This window comes from Anomalospiza imberbis, chromosome 3, assembly GCF_031753505.1.
Source record: "Anomalospiza imberbis isolate Cuckoo-Finch-1a 21T00152 chromosome 3, ASM3175350v1, whole genome shotgun sequence".
Classification (NCBI taxonomy): Eukaryota; Metazoa; Chordata; class Aves; order Passeriformes; family Viduidae; genus Anomalospiza; species Anomalospiza imberbis.
The window spans coordinates 109,308,873-109,323,255 of NC_089683.1; the positions used below are offsets into that span (position 1 = coordinate 109,308,873).

Here is a 14,383-nt window from a genome sequence, read left to right on the forward strand (position 1 = left end):
GGTGTCCTGTTGATGAGTGTTCTTGGTTGCTTGGTGGTGGTGGTGATAGTGATGGTGGTAAAGATAATAACTTATTTTTTCCCCACAGTCTGGCTATCTCCTCTTTTTTGCAACTGCATATGGTGCTTACCTGAACAACTCCACCTGCAAATAACAGGTTTCTGTCAGATCAATATTGTGTTAAATCCCTTGGGCATAAATATCTTGTACTTTTGTGGTCTGTTTGTGGGCAGTTTGGGTAGTTCGAAGCAAAAATGTGGGGAGCTGGACCATGGTTAGCAATTTCTTTATGTTATGTAGTGTAAGTGAAATAAAAACCCAACCCAACAGCCAAGAGAGAATTTTCAAGATGAGAAAAAAAATAATTCCTCCTACCTTCCTCCCAAATAAAGTGTTCCATCATCCTTTTCAATTAGTCCTGGTTTTATCTTTGAAACCACACAAGGAAGCAAGTATACTGTTTCATATAATTTCATATATAGTTTTTCAAAGTGGAAAAGGCAAGGTAAAATTAAGGGAGCTAGAGAAAAGGAAGGAGAGTGGGGAAGGAGAGGAACAGGAATTTAAAAAATAAAGAAGTTTAAAAAAGTTTAACTCTGGAGAGGTTTTATTCAGAGCTGTGTCTCTCACTTAGTACTGGGATGGGGTGAGTGAGGAATCAGAGCAGCAGCAAGGGATGCAAGCTCATGTTGGGGAGGAAGCTCACATGCTCAGCAAGGGGACAGACTAAGTGGAGGAATGGCGATGGAAAAAGCAGCAGCATCATCAATGTCTGTCATCCTAGCACTCCAAATGGAGTGGAATGTGACAAGAAAGAGGAGAAAACATCAAATATGGTACAAATCTTTTCAACAAATAAAAACCCAAAACTTTCTAGCTGAAGCAGAATACACATTTTTGTTTGCTTCTAAATGCTTCCACTGGAAGTTTTTGAATGAGGAAAAAACAAACATGCATGAGGTGGGCATGAGGCCACTTGTTTCTGTGTATATTATGTTACCTGTACCTGGCTGGTTGGGAGCATAAGTGGTGTGAGTGACTGGAGAAAGTGCAGAAACATGTGAAGAACCATCCAAAAGTGAATTCATCCCTGCAAGAAGACTGGCCCTGTCATGGAAGGGGAGGGTGGTGACGCAGGAACAGCAGTGTTGCGTGCATTAAACCATATGCCACCAATCCATATGGCAATGTGGTCTGAAGTCTTTCAAGACAGTTCCAACTTGGAAAAGTCTTGAAAAGTTTTCAGATGGCACTTTTATGGTCTGCTGAAACACAAATGTCCATTTTTCTTTCCACAGAGAAATTTTATCTGGAGGAAGGCGGGTGGGAGGCAGCCACCCTCCGACCCAGCCGCCCGGTTCCTGCTTCCGGGCTGGGCGAAGGAAGCGTGGCAGAGTGGGGAGGGTGTTTCCTCCCCCAGTTGTTGGAAAGCTGTGCTTTAATAATGGCATAACAGACAGTGCATGAGGGACTATTAGCTGCAAAAATAATCCTTTTGGGAAGGAAGCCTGGAAGAGGTTTTTCTGCCTAAACTTGGGAACCCAGTGCACACCTGTCCAAACCTACCTGAGGACTGAAGAGTCCAGGTGACAGAGATCTCAGCCTCGCTTGAGGCACCACACTGAGGTGGGGTGGACTTAGGTAGGGAGGGGTTTTTCTCAGAGCTGGGCACCCCACACCATACTGGGATGGGGTGCATGAGGCATCAGTGCAGTAGCAAGGCATGCAGGCTCATGCTGGGGAGAAATCATGTACAGCCATGGCTTGGCAAGGGGAGGGAGGGAATGGAGAAGCAGTGGTGGAAGAAGCAGCAGCATCCTCATGGTGGCTACAAGAGCTGTTGACCATATGCAGTCACCAGCACCCATATCTGCTGCACTGGACTCCCAAGCACATTGCTCATGTCCTGGTGCTCCTACCCAGGGTAAACATTGCAGATCCAGCACTTTAGGAGATCTATTATTTTATGCTTAAACAAGACTATCTATTGTTTTAATTGTCTTAGCTTTTTTTTTTAGCTGGTCCTCGTAAATTCAGTCCAAGCTCAGATGAAAAATCCTGGTTTTTAACTTTCAGGAGGAATCTGACTTATGATTTACTAGATAGCTATGTTGAGCATAAAGTAATAAAAGTCCAACCTATGTGATGTGTATGGGCTACTGTATTATAAATATTTAATAAGTTATATGGAAAAAAGAAAGCATAGGGGTTGCAGAAATCACATTAAAGTGACTAAGTAAATGTAAAGAAGGTTAAAGTGTCTAAGTCTATATGGCATAAAGGCTAAAGCAAACCAGATCTGTTTTCTAGATACTTTTTCCATGTACAGCTGTAACTGGCCTGCATAGAAATAAAGCAAGTACTTAAAGACAGGCAAACTGAAAAAAAAAAAAAAGATCTAAAGCATTTGGTTGGCATTGATAGCAGTCATTTCAAAAAGCCCTGGAACATTTAAAGAGAATTAGAAAGGATTTTGCTGGAATCAAAGGGAGAGCACTTTCCATGGCTGGATGTGTATTTGGGTATCTGCAAACTGATTAAATCAGAGTGAACAGAACAGCCTTGATCATCCAGGACTTTTAAAACAGAAGAAAGGGGTTTTCCTGTTTGGGCTCTTTTTTTCTCACTCACACATCTTACGGTTTTCATTCTTCTGCCTACTTGATGGTAAAGTAACATTTATTTTGGCACAGAGACTCGCAGAGAGCTTTGAAAGGCCCTGCAGGTCAAGCAGCTACAGAGTGCACCAAACCCACAGGGGTGAGCAAACCTGGAAATGTTTAGGCTTAGGGGTTTTTTGTTTGGGTTTTTTTTTTTTTTTTTTCCATCCTAACCTAAGTTTCATTCTTAAAGAAGAAGTGGATATCTTCACACTTCACTGCAATATCCATTATGAGGCAGACAGGGCTCCTGCTTTGCCACCTCGCTACGTGCCATTCCTTTGGCAGTGCCGATTCCATAACCAGCTTTCCTGCTGCACAAGCCGGAAAAGGCTCTCATGAGGACTTTGCTGTTGCTGGTGATTCAAGCCTCCCTAAATCCCTGGCTTGCCCTATTCTCCTTCACACTGGTGGTGTTGGTGGTCTTGGCTCTTTGCTCTGGTCCCCCTCGGTCGTCTGTGCAGGAGCTGGAATCAGCATGTGACAGAAGGGTTTCTGTTTGTGGAAAGAGTACAGAGCGGAGTGAGGCAAAACATTAGAGTCAACCTTGAGCCCCATGATGCCAAAACCTGCATCTTCTCCCCTACCTCCACCCTTCCCACGTCCACTTTGGCTTGTGAAGTCTGCTGAAAGAAATTCTCTCTTTCTTTCTTTTCCTTTTCCTTTTTTTTTTTCTTTTGTTTTTAGCTTCCTCCTGGCCTAGGTAATGTGGGAGGAGGGAAGAGGGGACTGTGGCAAAGGGGATGGGAGGGAGATCCTCCCCTCATGCAAGGGCTCACATTGGTGGGGCTGCTCCCATCACCCCACTCCTCACTCCTCCCACCTAGCCATGGATAGAGGAGGGCAAAACAGGGGGTGGGATGAAATCAGCAGAGTGATGAGAGCTGGTTGTGGGGAGAGTTGGGGGTGGTGGGGTTTATGTCCCACCACCTTTAAGTCCCCTTTAAGTCCCAACATGTATTTGATAGAAACTTTAAAGCTGCAAGTGTGGGATGGATGTACTGCAAATCCAATGCAAACAGACAAATGAAACAGGCAAAGTGAAAATGAAATTACATTCATCCCTTGCTTTTCTACCACCTCTGTGTAGTCAAAATCAGTACACAAGCATACAGGATGACCCAGCTCCCAACAGAGCTGGCAAGAGCCTGTCATTTCTATCTGATGGAAAGCCTAAGCTGTTTTTACATCAGGGAATGGATCTTCTTGTAATTTTCCCTAATGATATTTAGAAGTCATGTGCAGGATCTCCAACACCCAGGAACTGTTACATTTTTAAAACCTTGTGTGGATTCCCACTGTAACCCATGGAAGAGGAAACAATCCTGAATGGATTTGAGTGGGATGCTGCATTACCTGGAGCAGCATTTCCCAGCTCCTGCCTGGGGCACCGAGGGCCCTTGGCCACAGCTTCTTCCATAAGTGTGACTCATCTCCAACCTGCCACCCAGCAGCTTGGTTTTCTGGAAAATTAGGGGTAAGAAAGCTCACTTCATAGTGCTGACAGAAAGCAAATAGCAGTGCAGAGAGGGCCGATTCATCTATTAAAATAGGCACCTTTTTCCTTGAAGATCACCTTTTTTTTTACTAGTTTTTGCAGTATTTTCCCTGCTACAACTAACATCCTAAATAACACTAGCCCACCTCCCTGCTACAAACAGAGAGCCTTTACGGTGCTATGGAGAACTATTTGGAAGGTACAAATCACTTGGCCTAAAGACTCTCCCTGGGGTGTCAGTGCTGTGTGCTACATTTTTACTCTGCCAAACTCTTTATTTAGCACATGCTAAAGAACGTTTAACATTTAAAGATCCCCTCTCTACATCCTCTAAATGTCTCCATTCTTTGCTTGTAGATTAATATGTCTTCTGTGAAAATGAGATAATTGATTACAGAGCTGTATTATTTACAAATGAAGTGTTGTTCATGTATTGACCTTTCATTTCTCTAGCTCAATACTAGTCCTTGTATAGCATTTTTAATTAGTGAAGTGGTTACAAGAATTAAAGGAAAAGAGCTTCTGTAGATGCTTTTAATAAAAGGAAACTTTAAGATGGCTTGCACATTTGAAACTGCAAAACATAATACTTGATCGAGTTCAACATCCCAAATCTCTGTTTGGAAAAAGAAAGAAACTTCCTGCTTCCAAAGGCACCACAAGTGTAATGCAGACTGAAGGGGATGATCAATAGACACAAGTGAGTGTTTGCCCTTCACCCTGCTCTGGTTGTTCTTCTCCACTAGGGAATTCATTTCAGCCCAGTCTTCTAGATGTGCAGTGAGCAAAGCCCATCTGAGCATTTCAAGATGATAAAATCGGGGGACTTGGGCATATTCACAGAAGCAAAGCTCCCAAAATCAGTGGCTGTGGAGCACCAAATGCCATTGTCAAAGTGCTAGAAATGCCAAAGAGGCAAAACGTAGCAAATTCACCCTCCTGAAGCAGGACAGGGCCACCTGACATGTAGAGGCAGGCAGGATTAAATAATGGTGCACCCACAGCCCCGGTGGATAGAGAAGGCAGCTCCATCCCTGGCCATGGTGTTGCACTCAACATCTGCGAGCTCAGGTTATCTCAAACCCAGCTGAAAGAGAGATGAAGGGAAGCAAGGAGGAAGAAATAGTGACATATGGCATAAATACAGTCCACGGGAGTTCCAGGTTTAGAAAGAAATATGTTCTGCTTGGGAAGGGGAGGACACCCTGTGAGAGACACCAACAGCCTTGGGAAACTTTGGATTTCAAGAATAACCAAGAAAAACCTCTCCAGACATGAGTTTGACTTAGTCCTCATATAAATGCTTTGGTCTGGTTTAGTTTGGTCTCTCAAATGAGTACTGCTCCTAGTGAAGGCAGGGATTTGGATGGGGAAGAAGCATGCTGGAGGCAGGCATCTCCGTGGTGTGCTAGCCAAGCCACTCAAGGTGCTCATTTCAGGTGGCTGATCAAAGGCAGAGACGCCTAAACCATTGCACAAACCATTACACATGCTCCACAGGGAGCATAAACCATTGCAATGCTTTATTTCCACTAATAGAGTCAGACAAAAAACAACAACAAAAATTATCTACATTTATCCAGGCAATGTGTTTCTAATAAAACTCCAAACAGGCAGAGCTCAGGTTGATTGCACCTTCTTTCTCCAGGAAGGTGAAGGAGGATTTTCCTCATGGGCATCAATATAGTCAGACTCATGAATAAAAATAGATGAAACATAAAGCAAATCATTTAATTTCTCAGTAACAACGATGTTAGTTACAGCTATAAAACAAATCTTGTAACTGCAGAAGAGGGATTTTTTAAATCTTTTTATTAATTCAACAGAAGCATATTAAAAATGTCTGTCATTGCAAGTCTGGAGAAAAGTATTAGGTTCGAATAAGGTCATTGAGGAAGGATAGAGGAAAGTAAGGGAGGGAAGGCTTAAGCACTTTTTTAGCATCCTGTGTATACAGAAAAATAGCACAAATCAGTCTTCAGGGTGTCTGTTTTGGGGACCCTTCACCCCAATACACATGGTCACATGTAACATCACTGAACAGATGAGAAAAACCTCACATCGTCATCTTTCAGCGCTCGTTGGGAAACGTGAGCTGGCTGCTTTGACAGCTGAATTGTTTGCAGCCTGTACTTTTTCTGAGGCATCTCAGGTACCATTTTTTTTTGTTGAGGGGCTGGTCCTGTTCACCTCTAAGCATCATCCACTTCTGGCCTAGCGATGATCATCTTGTTCTTACTGAGCAGTCACTCCTATTCAAGGATATTACAAGGAACAAAGTTAAGCGTCTATTCAAAGCACCTGAAACAATTCTGCTGTTTATGGTCAGGTCTACCACACAAGGTAAATCATACATCTATGACACAAACCATGGTGTAATTTTGCGGAAGGTGGCAGCAGTTTTTGGGCAACCCCAGTTTGTGGCTGTCCCCACATCTGTCCCTCAACAGGGCCCATCCACCTCACATGATCAAATTTTTAGCCTTCGTCACATCTGAAAATAGCAGGGTGGGGGTGTGCTGCTTCTTGAACACAATATATCCCATACATCCAGCTTTCTGGGCTAAGCAGGATGCAGGGACCTCTTAGATGTGGAGCCAATAGGGAGCACTCTGGCTACCTGGGATTTTATAAATCTTTCAGCTATCAGTCTTTCAGAGCTCCAAATGCAAAATCCAGCAGCCCGGGATATCATGTGGATTTATGACTTGGGATTTATGAACTGGTCTGGATAAAATAAGAACTGCCTGACTTTCTTTTTCTTTCTTTTTCTTTTTCTTTTTCTTTTTCTTTTTCTTTTTCTTTTTCTTTTTCTTTTTCTTTTTCTTTTTCTGTTTGAGAAAAAGAAATCATAAAAAATTAAGACCTGATTCTTTTTTCCCTTTTCAAAGCTTGTTGTTTATACAAATGTGGATGTCTTGTATATATTCAATTATTTTGATTTTTCTTCTTATCTGTGTGCTTTCTGAGGCTGGAAGCAGAACAGAGAACAAGCAATGCTGCTCTCACAAGGTTTCCTGCCTGACAGGAATATCCTGAAGGATAATGCTTTTGGGGCACTCCCAGCCCTTCTAAAGGTGCTGATAAATGTTTAAGAAGGTTTCTGGATGTTTCCAAGCAGTGGGATAGCTCCTTACCATACTGCTGCCCCAGCTCTCACTCATTTTCATCACTTTTTTCCTTAAATAATCTTGCAGCTCATTTTATTTTTCATTTGATGCACGTCAAGATTTTGTTATAGGCATATATGCATGGCCACATATATGTACACAATCACATGCTTATTTACAGCTGCATAAACATACACACATGTATGTTTATGAGAGAGTATTATGGATGGTTTGTGTAAAGGTTGGACTCGATGGTCTTGGAGGTCTTTTCCAACCTTAATGATTCTTTAATTCCATGATTCTATTAATTTTTTTATTAAAAACCAGTACAAACTATCTGGTTTTTTTTTACTAATGAACTGTATATATTTTTCACGATAGCCCATCCCAAAGGAATTTCTAGTCTTTCCTCTAACTTGTGACCTTCCTTTCAATATTTCTCATTTTACCAAAAAAAAAAAAAAAAAGAAAAAAAAAAAAGGAAATGGTATTTACCTTGGTCAGGAAGGAATCATGACAGATATATTTTTGTCCTCTTTTCTGATTGACCCTTTCATACCTCTGCTCACAGTTTCTGAATAATTTTCTTCCTGCAATCCTTGAATTCTGCTCATTCTTTTATGGATCACGGTATCCCTTAGGAAAAAACAACCTAATAAACAGCTCCAGTCTTTTCACCTCCCACCTTCCCCATCCCTGTGGGCACAGTATTCACATGCTAGCACTGCCAGACCATGCCAACACCTCCACCCCAGGCTGCTGAAACCTTTGCACTCACTCTTCACCTCCTCACACCTCAAGCTGGCACCACGTAGGTGCTGGTACTGCTGTGTTTAACCTCCACATGAGACCTGCACACACCAGTGAGCATCTCCTCAGGCTTCTGACAACCTCTCCAGAAGGGAAGGGACAAAAGGCCAGGGAGAGTACGTGAGGAAGGGTGCTCTCACCCCTTCTCCTGGTGGTGCCCCAGCCACAGAGGCAATGCCACACCAGCAGTAGTGGACTGGGGATGAAGCTTCTGGAGCAGCTTAGTTTTGCTCTGCCTGTGAAGAATAAGGTTTTACATCACCTTTGGTGCCTGAATAACCTAATGTGGGGGTGTTTATCACACCAAGGAATTCAAGTCATCCAACCAAACCCTCCCAGCCCGTCCTGAGAGCCACAGCACGGAAATGCAACAGACTCAGCCTAAGAAATGTCAGCAACTTACTCTTTGTGGGTCTGAAGGAAAATGTCCTGGTTTGTTTCTGATTACTGCAAATTCAGAGTGCAGCTTTTTTCAACATGACTTGCAGCCCAGAAATAATTTGATTTGGAGATTTTTTTTTTAATAAAATCAAGGAGCCCATATAATGTCTCAGAGCTAGATATAAATTGCTGCTTAAAAAAATACAAAATTATATTGGTTTTTATTTATTCCATGTGAATTTTCCAATTGCCATCTCTTTTTAAGCTCAGAAGTTTCGTGTTGAGCAACCAGGCTTGGGATGGGGAGGCCAGGAGACTGTTCCCTGCCTTAGCACCTCCCTAACTTCAGCTTTGGTTAAGAAAGTTTGTTGAAAATTTCATGTGAATTAATGAAATTTTATGAGCAGTGAGGATGGTGGTGCTTGGAGGATGTCTTTCCAGTTTTCACCCCACTGAACATCTGTATCCCTGATATCTCAGGTATCCACTGCAGTTCCCATTCAGGCACTGAAGACATTTTTGGGGGCAGACTGGGGGGAACGTGAAAAATATTTTTTCTCCTCTGCAGGCTTTTTCTGTCCACTTTTCACATCACTGGCAGCTGGAGAAGAACAGGTGGCTCTCGTTGTGGCACCTGGGATGTGGTACCCACACCAAAGCAGCTGTGTGCAGGAGATGGGGAGGGCAGTGGAGCAGCAGTTGTCTCCTGGGGAAATCCCGTCTCTCACCCCACTCCCTGCAGCACCCCAACACTAACAAAACCCACCAGACACTGATTGTGTGCCAAAAGCATCTTCGCTTGGCTGCTTGGTCCTGGTACGTGGCTCCTGCTCTCCCCAGTCCCGGTACCATCTCTGGCATGGTCCATTAAAAATTATCTCTCCATCAGAGAGTGAGGGAGGGGGCTTGGGGCAGGCTCTGGTGCAAGGCACTAAGTGTCTGGACCCTGCTAAGTTCAAAGGCAGCCTCCCTCCCACCCCGAGGAGGGATGTAGCCGGCCGGAGGATGGCTGGAGGCCACACAGACGGGAAGGTATGTAACAATCCATTTATCACTTTGCAAATATTAGTGCTGCTTGCATTTGCTGCAGCAATATTTCTTCTTGGAAATTGGTGAAGTGAGTAATAACAATGTTATTTATTCTAAGACCTTGGAACTGAGAAGTAATAACAGGGGGACTGTTCCCTTGAAAGCTTCAGAGGTGTAGGAAATAAAATGGGGGGGCAGGGAGAGAAGGACGGGAAATAGACCAAAAAAGATCTGGAGGAGAGAAAGCCATTGAAATCTCGTGTTCAATTTCTTTGCCCCACAGGTAATAAAATGCTTTTTGTAATGATTTATATATAAAGAAGGCAGGGTGGGAAGAAGGGTGAATATTTCAGATTCATCTCTGGCTGGAACATCCTGCAAGGTAGCAGGGCATGCAGCTTGGGTTCGGGGTCTGGCAAAGAACCTCATTCACCACAGAATCTCCTGGTTCTCTTCTTGCATTTTTTTTAATTCCTGCACAGCCTCCCCCCCCGGCTTCCCCTTACATCCCTTATCTGAATATATAAGGCTGCCCTTTGCTCAGATTTATGGGTTGGGGCAGCACTGTGTGTATTTACAGTCTCCTGACCTGCAGACCTACAGCTGAACAAGAGCAGGAGGAAACCAGGGCCTGTTCCATAAACAGAGACAGATACGTGGGGGAGGCAGCAGGAATTGTGAGCAGCACTTAACATTTTTAACTATTTGGCCAAGCCAAGGAATTAGTGATTAGATTAGAGGCAAAGAAAAATGAGAAGCAGGGTTAAAGATTTAGGAAAGGTGGGGGAAAGGACAGCAACAAGCAACAGAGGCCCCTGGTTTGGCATGGGGAGAAAATAAAAGTTATTGGGATGTTATAAAATGTTTTTCAGGGCAAAAGGGAAGAAATTAAAGCGAATCTCCAAAGCATTTTAATCAAGTTGTGCTTTTCTTGGGTAGGACCAAACAGCTCTTTTCAAGTCTGATTACCTTTCGAGGAGGTAGATTACTTAGTCTGTGTTTATTTGGGAACTAATTGCCTCAGATTAAGTAAAAAAAAAAAAAAAAAAAAAAACCTTACTCAGTGATTATAAATATTTCTTAGGTCTGTATCTATCAGTTGGTTTGTCAGTAGAAATTCAGTGCAGATGAGAAAGTATTTGAAAGGGGCCAGAGGATTTACGCAACTTCTCAGAGGCAAAGGCAGCAAAAGTGGCAACAACCTGGAAAATAAATATATGAAATGCAATGTATGTAAGGGTCACAATATAGCATAAGTATATCAACATGATGAACAGCTTTGATGAAAATGGTAAACAAAACCACCCTCTCTTCCTGTGGCTTGTTTTACATTGCAATAAACCACTGACTCTATAACCTATCAGAACATGCTGAGATTTTATGCATCATTTCCAACTACTATTTGAACATTTGGTTTAGAGTAGTCATGAACCATAATTAATGGGATTTTTTTGTGTGTGTGTCCTGATAAAAAGCAAGCTTTATTGTATTTTATTACCTGTTGGTCCAAAGCTCCATATAGATGATGTAAATTCATTGTTGGTTTTAGGCTGGGGAAATAAAGGAGATGGGGGTTTTTGCACATGACTATGATGAATTAACATTTACAATTTCTAATCAAACCCAGAAGTTTAGCTTGAGATGCCCCATCCAAATTTTCTTTTCCACTGTGATGAGTTGGTAGCAATGGGACACAGAGATTTTGGCCCAGCTCAGCCTAGCAGGAGGAAAGGGGGAAAAAAACAAGCCCCAACAACCCAGGCACCACAAAGACCATGGAGATGAATGGCTCTATTTTATGAGCCATAAAAGTTTTATTCATCTTGACACCGAAACAGGTTTAGGCAGCGAGTTGACACGCCTTAAATAAATAAGTGGAATTAATTCCCCAGCTCTTGAAACAATAGCAGAGTGCCCGTAACGCTGAGAGCTGCCCCGTTGTTTCCCGTTGCTGCTCGATATTGATATTATTTGTGGGGTTTTTTTGGTTTTTTTTTTTTTTCCTCTGGGGCCTGGTTGCTCCACTTCAGATTCTTCCCCTGTTTTATTAGAGGTTGAAAAAGGTTCAAGACCTGGTTGTACCACTGCTCCCACCGACAGCTAAAGAACCAGTTTGGCGTCTGGTTTGTCTGTTGTTTTACTGCTGACCTTCAAATCAACTTTCCCCCCTGACCCCAGGAGGCATCTATCATGACAAGAGGCTGTTTAACACAAATGGTGCCCATTTATAGGGGAAGAGAGTCAGAAGATTTCCTTGGTTGTTGGTTTTTTTTGTTTTCCTTTTTTTTTTTTTAATGAAGAATTTGGTTTTTTCACCCCTCTTTTCTCAGTCACCACAGGTGAAATCCCTCCTAGCAGCTGGCTTATGAAATAATGCGAGGGGAGGCCTTAATGAGCTGAAAGCACCCTCAGCTGGAGATAAATATATGCAAATGAGATGCACAAACAAAGGAGCCCGGACAGAGAAATATCTGCAATTCCAGCAAAATGCTGCCTGCAGCTAGAAGATGAACAGCTTTGATAAAATGGTAACAAAAAGCACCTTTTTCTCCTCCAGCTTGTTTTACATTGCAATAGAGCATTGTTATTGTAACCCATTGGAGCATGCAGAGGTTTTCTGCCGCTTCAAAAAAAAAAAAAAAAAAAGAAAACCTGTTTAAACATTTGTTTTTAAGGCATTCATGGGCTATTGCTTGGAGTTTTTTGGTGGCTTGGGGTGGGTTCTTTGGGGTGTTGGTTTGGTCATGGTGGGTGGTTTGGGTGCGTCTTTTTTTTAAGCTATTTTTTAATATATATATTTTTAGTGTATATATTACCTGTTGGTCTGTCTCTGACTCGGGTTGCTGGTGATTTTGGTCGTGGTATTTTGCAAGGGGGAAGGCAGGGTGGGGGTGGCTTTTGCTACTCAAAAAAGAAAAAAATTATAATCCAAGTTTTGCTTTCAAATTTGGAGGGAAAATCCAAGCTGACAAGTAGTAAGAAGCAGTTTGGGGCCGGGGGGGGGGTGGAGAAGAGGGGAAAAAAATCCAGATTTGATCATTCACCAAGCAGCACCCAAACAGGCAGCTTTAATGAAAGCAATCAAGCCTCAGAGCTAATTCAAAGACAGACATCTAACATGCTGATTTTAATAAGCTTTTAAAAGGCAATCTCTAACTTTTAAAAGTCGGTCTTTTTAATTTAATTGGGTTTTTGTTTTTTTTTTTTTTGGTTTATATATTGCCAAAACAAACACAGTCACTAAAATATGTTTTCAATATGTATAAGTAGCATATCTAGAAAATGTTTTATATTAGCCCCGTATTTTGAGGGGAGGGGGAGAGGGTGGAGGAAGGAAAGAAAGACGCTTACTTGGGATGAGCCAAAGACATTTTCCAGGGGTCATCATGTCAAAATAATACCTTTATCTTCTCGTCCTTGCCTTTATGAATCCTCCTCTGTGAACATATGGATGCCTCTTTACCTATAGGCTTCTTCAGAAAACAATCCCGACCGATCATCCCTCGGAGATAGGCAAGCCTGCCTTTCTAAAAGGCAGAGAAAATACAGTGCTGTTTAACTTTTAACCTTATGATATCATTAAATAGATCATTATGGATTTATAAATGTAGAATAAACACTATAAAGTTTAGAGGGCCCTTTACTCCAGGCACTAACCACAATTTTTTTATCTGGCAAGAAGAAGAAAAAATAGACTTACCTTTAAGAAAAAAAATCCCCGTCTTTCTTTGGCACTTTCAGATGTTAGAGCAGACAAGTGTCGGATTTCCCGATGTCAAGAAGATTTCCTAATTTTTCACAGCCTTCTCCTGTTGCATTTTTTGGCCCGATGTGGGAATCATCAATTTAATTTGTGGGGCTGCGCACTGGAAATCAAGATATACGTGTACGTGTGCTTTAATGAACCCTAAAACCTGACAGGCAGCTCTCTGCTTGCAGTTGCCCCAAGCTCAGGATTTCAAGAGTTAATAAAAACTTGGTTCTATTAGGAAGGCTTTCTTTTTGCAGCCCAGGTTTGTAGCAGCATAATTATGTTCAACTGCTGCTGTTTGAAAAGGGCAAACAGCATCTTAGGCACAGAACAATGAAATTACAGCTGAGATTTAGGTTAGCAAAAGCCGTCTTCTGCAGGCTTTTATGATTCATTATTTCCCATTAAATACAGTATTAGAAGTGTACACCAGATAGCTCATGGTTGCTGCGCTCAGAGCACATTATCTATATTACACAGGTCTGGGGAGCAGAATTAGAAAACTTTGGGGGAATGAGCAATATGTGTTTGCTGATAGAAGTACCATATGGCTCATCTTCCTCAATTGCTTTCATTGCGACTCTGATGCTGGAGAAATTAAAGTTTTATTTGATGTGGCACAGCTTAATGAACTGTCTTCTGTTAGGAAAATTGAATATGTTTCCTGTTATTTGAGCACAGAGCCCTCATGGTTTTGGCTGATGAGGGATGCATTATGTATTGTTTATTTAGCATTTTGAAAACAAAAGCAGATATTGGAGGTAAAATTGATTACTGCAGGATGTGTTATATAATCACATTTTTCTCTCTTTAAATTATGGCCTTGCCTATTGTTTTTATGGCAGTGTTTTTTGAGGAGGGGGGAGGGTGTCCCCTAATAAAAAAAAGGAGAGGTTGTCGAGGCAAAGTATATAATCACTGCTTTGTTTAAAAGCAGCATTAGAGCTTTTTAAGTTTAGGGAAGGACATGGAAAAAGAAATGCACTTACACACATATTAACCTGCAGGCCCAGTGGCTGCCACGCTGTTGGTCTGGGGATGCTCGAGGACTGTGTGTGCACTGGGCTGTGTCATTAGAGGAAGACTCATTTCTCCATCCTAGGTGGAGGACGCGAAGAAGGGAACATCCATAACTCAGGAACCG

At 42.2% G+C, this 14,383-nt stretch overlaps 2 long non-coding RNA genes across 4 annotated transcripts in view; one reads left to right on the forward strand and one right to left on the reverse strand.

The window, feature by feature from the left end:
• Positions 1–11,426: 11,426 nt before the first annotated feature.
• The window catches only part of LOC137471802 (uncharacterized), a 10,739-nt gene continuing 7,782 nt past the window's right edge, over positions 11,427–14,383 (reverse strand). The window contains exons 1-3 of one of the 3 annotated variants that reach the window (XR_010997857.1): positions 13,189–14,383; positions 12,840–13,015; positions 11,427–11,527 (exon numbers count right to left, since the gene is read on the reverse strand). The exon at positions 13,189–14,383 is cut by the window's right edge and continues 3,065 nt beyond it. This is a non-coding gene — a long non-coding RNA (uncharacterized lncRNA). Of the gene's footprint in view, positions 11,528–12,839 lie in introns of all 3 variants that reach the window. The other 2 variants (XR_010997858.1, XR_010997856.1) reach the window with 2 other exon arrangements.
• Positions 11,517–14,383, forward strand: part of LOC137471803 (uncharacterized) — an 8,901-nt gene continuing 6,034 nt past the window's right edge. The window contains exon 1 of the long non-coding RNA XR_010997859.1: positions 11,517–12,016. This is a non-coding gene — a long non-coding RNA (uncharacterized lncRNA). The remainder of the gene's footprint in view (positions 12,017–14,383) is intronic.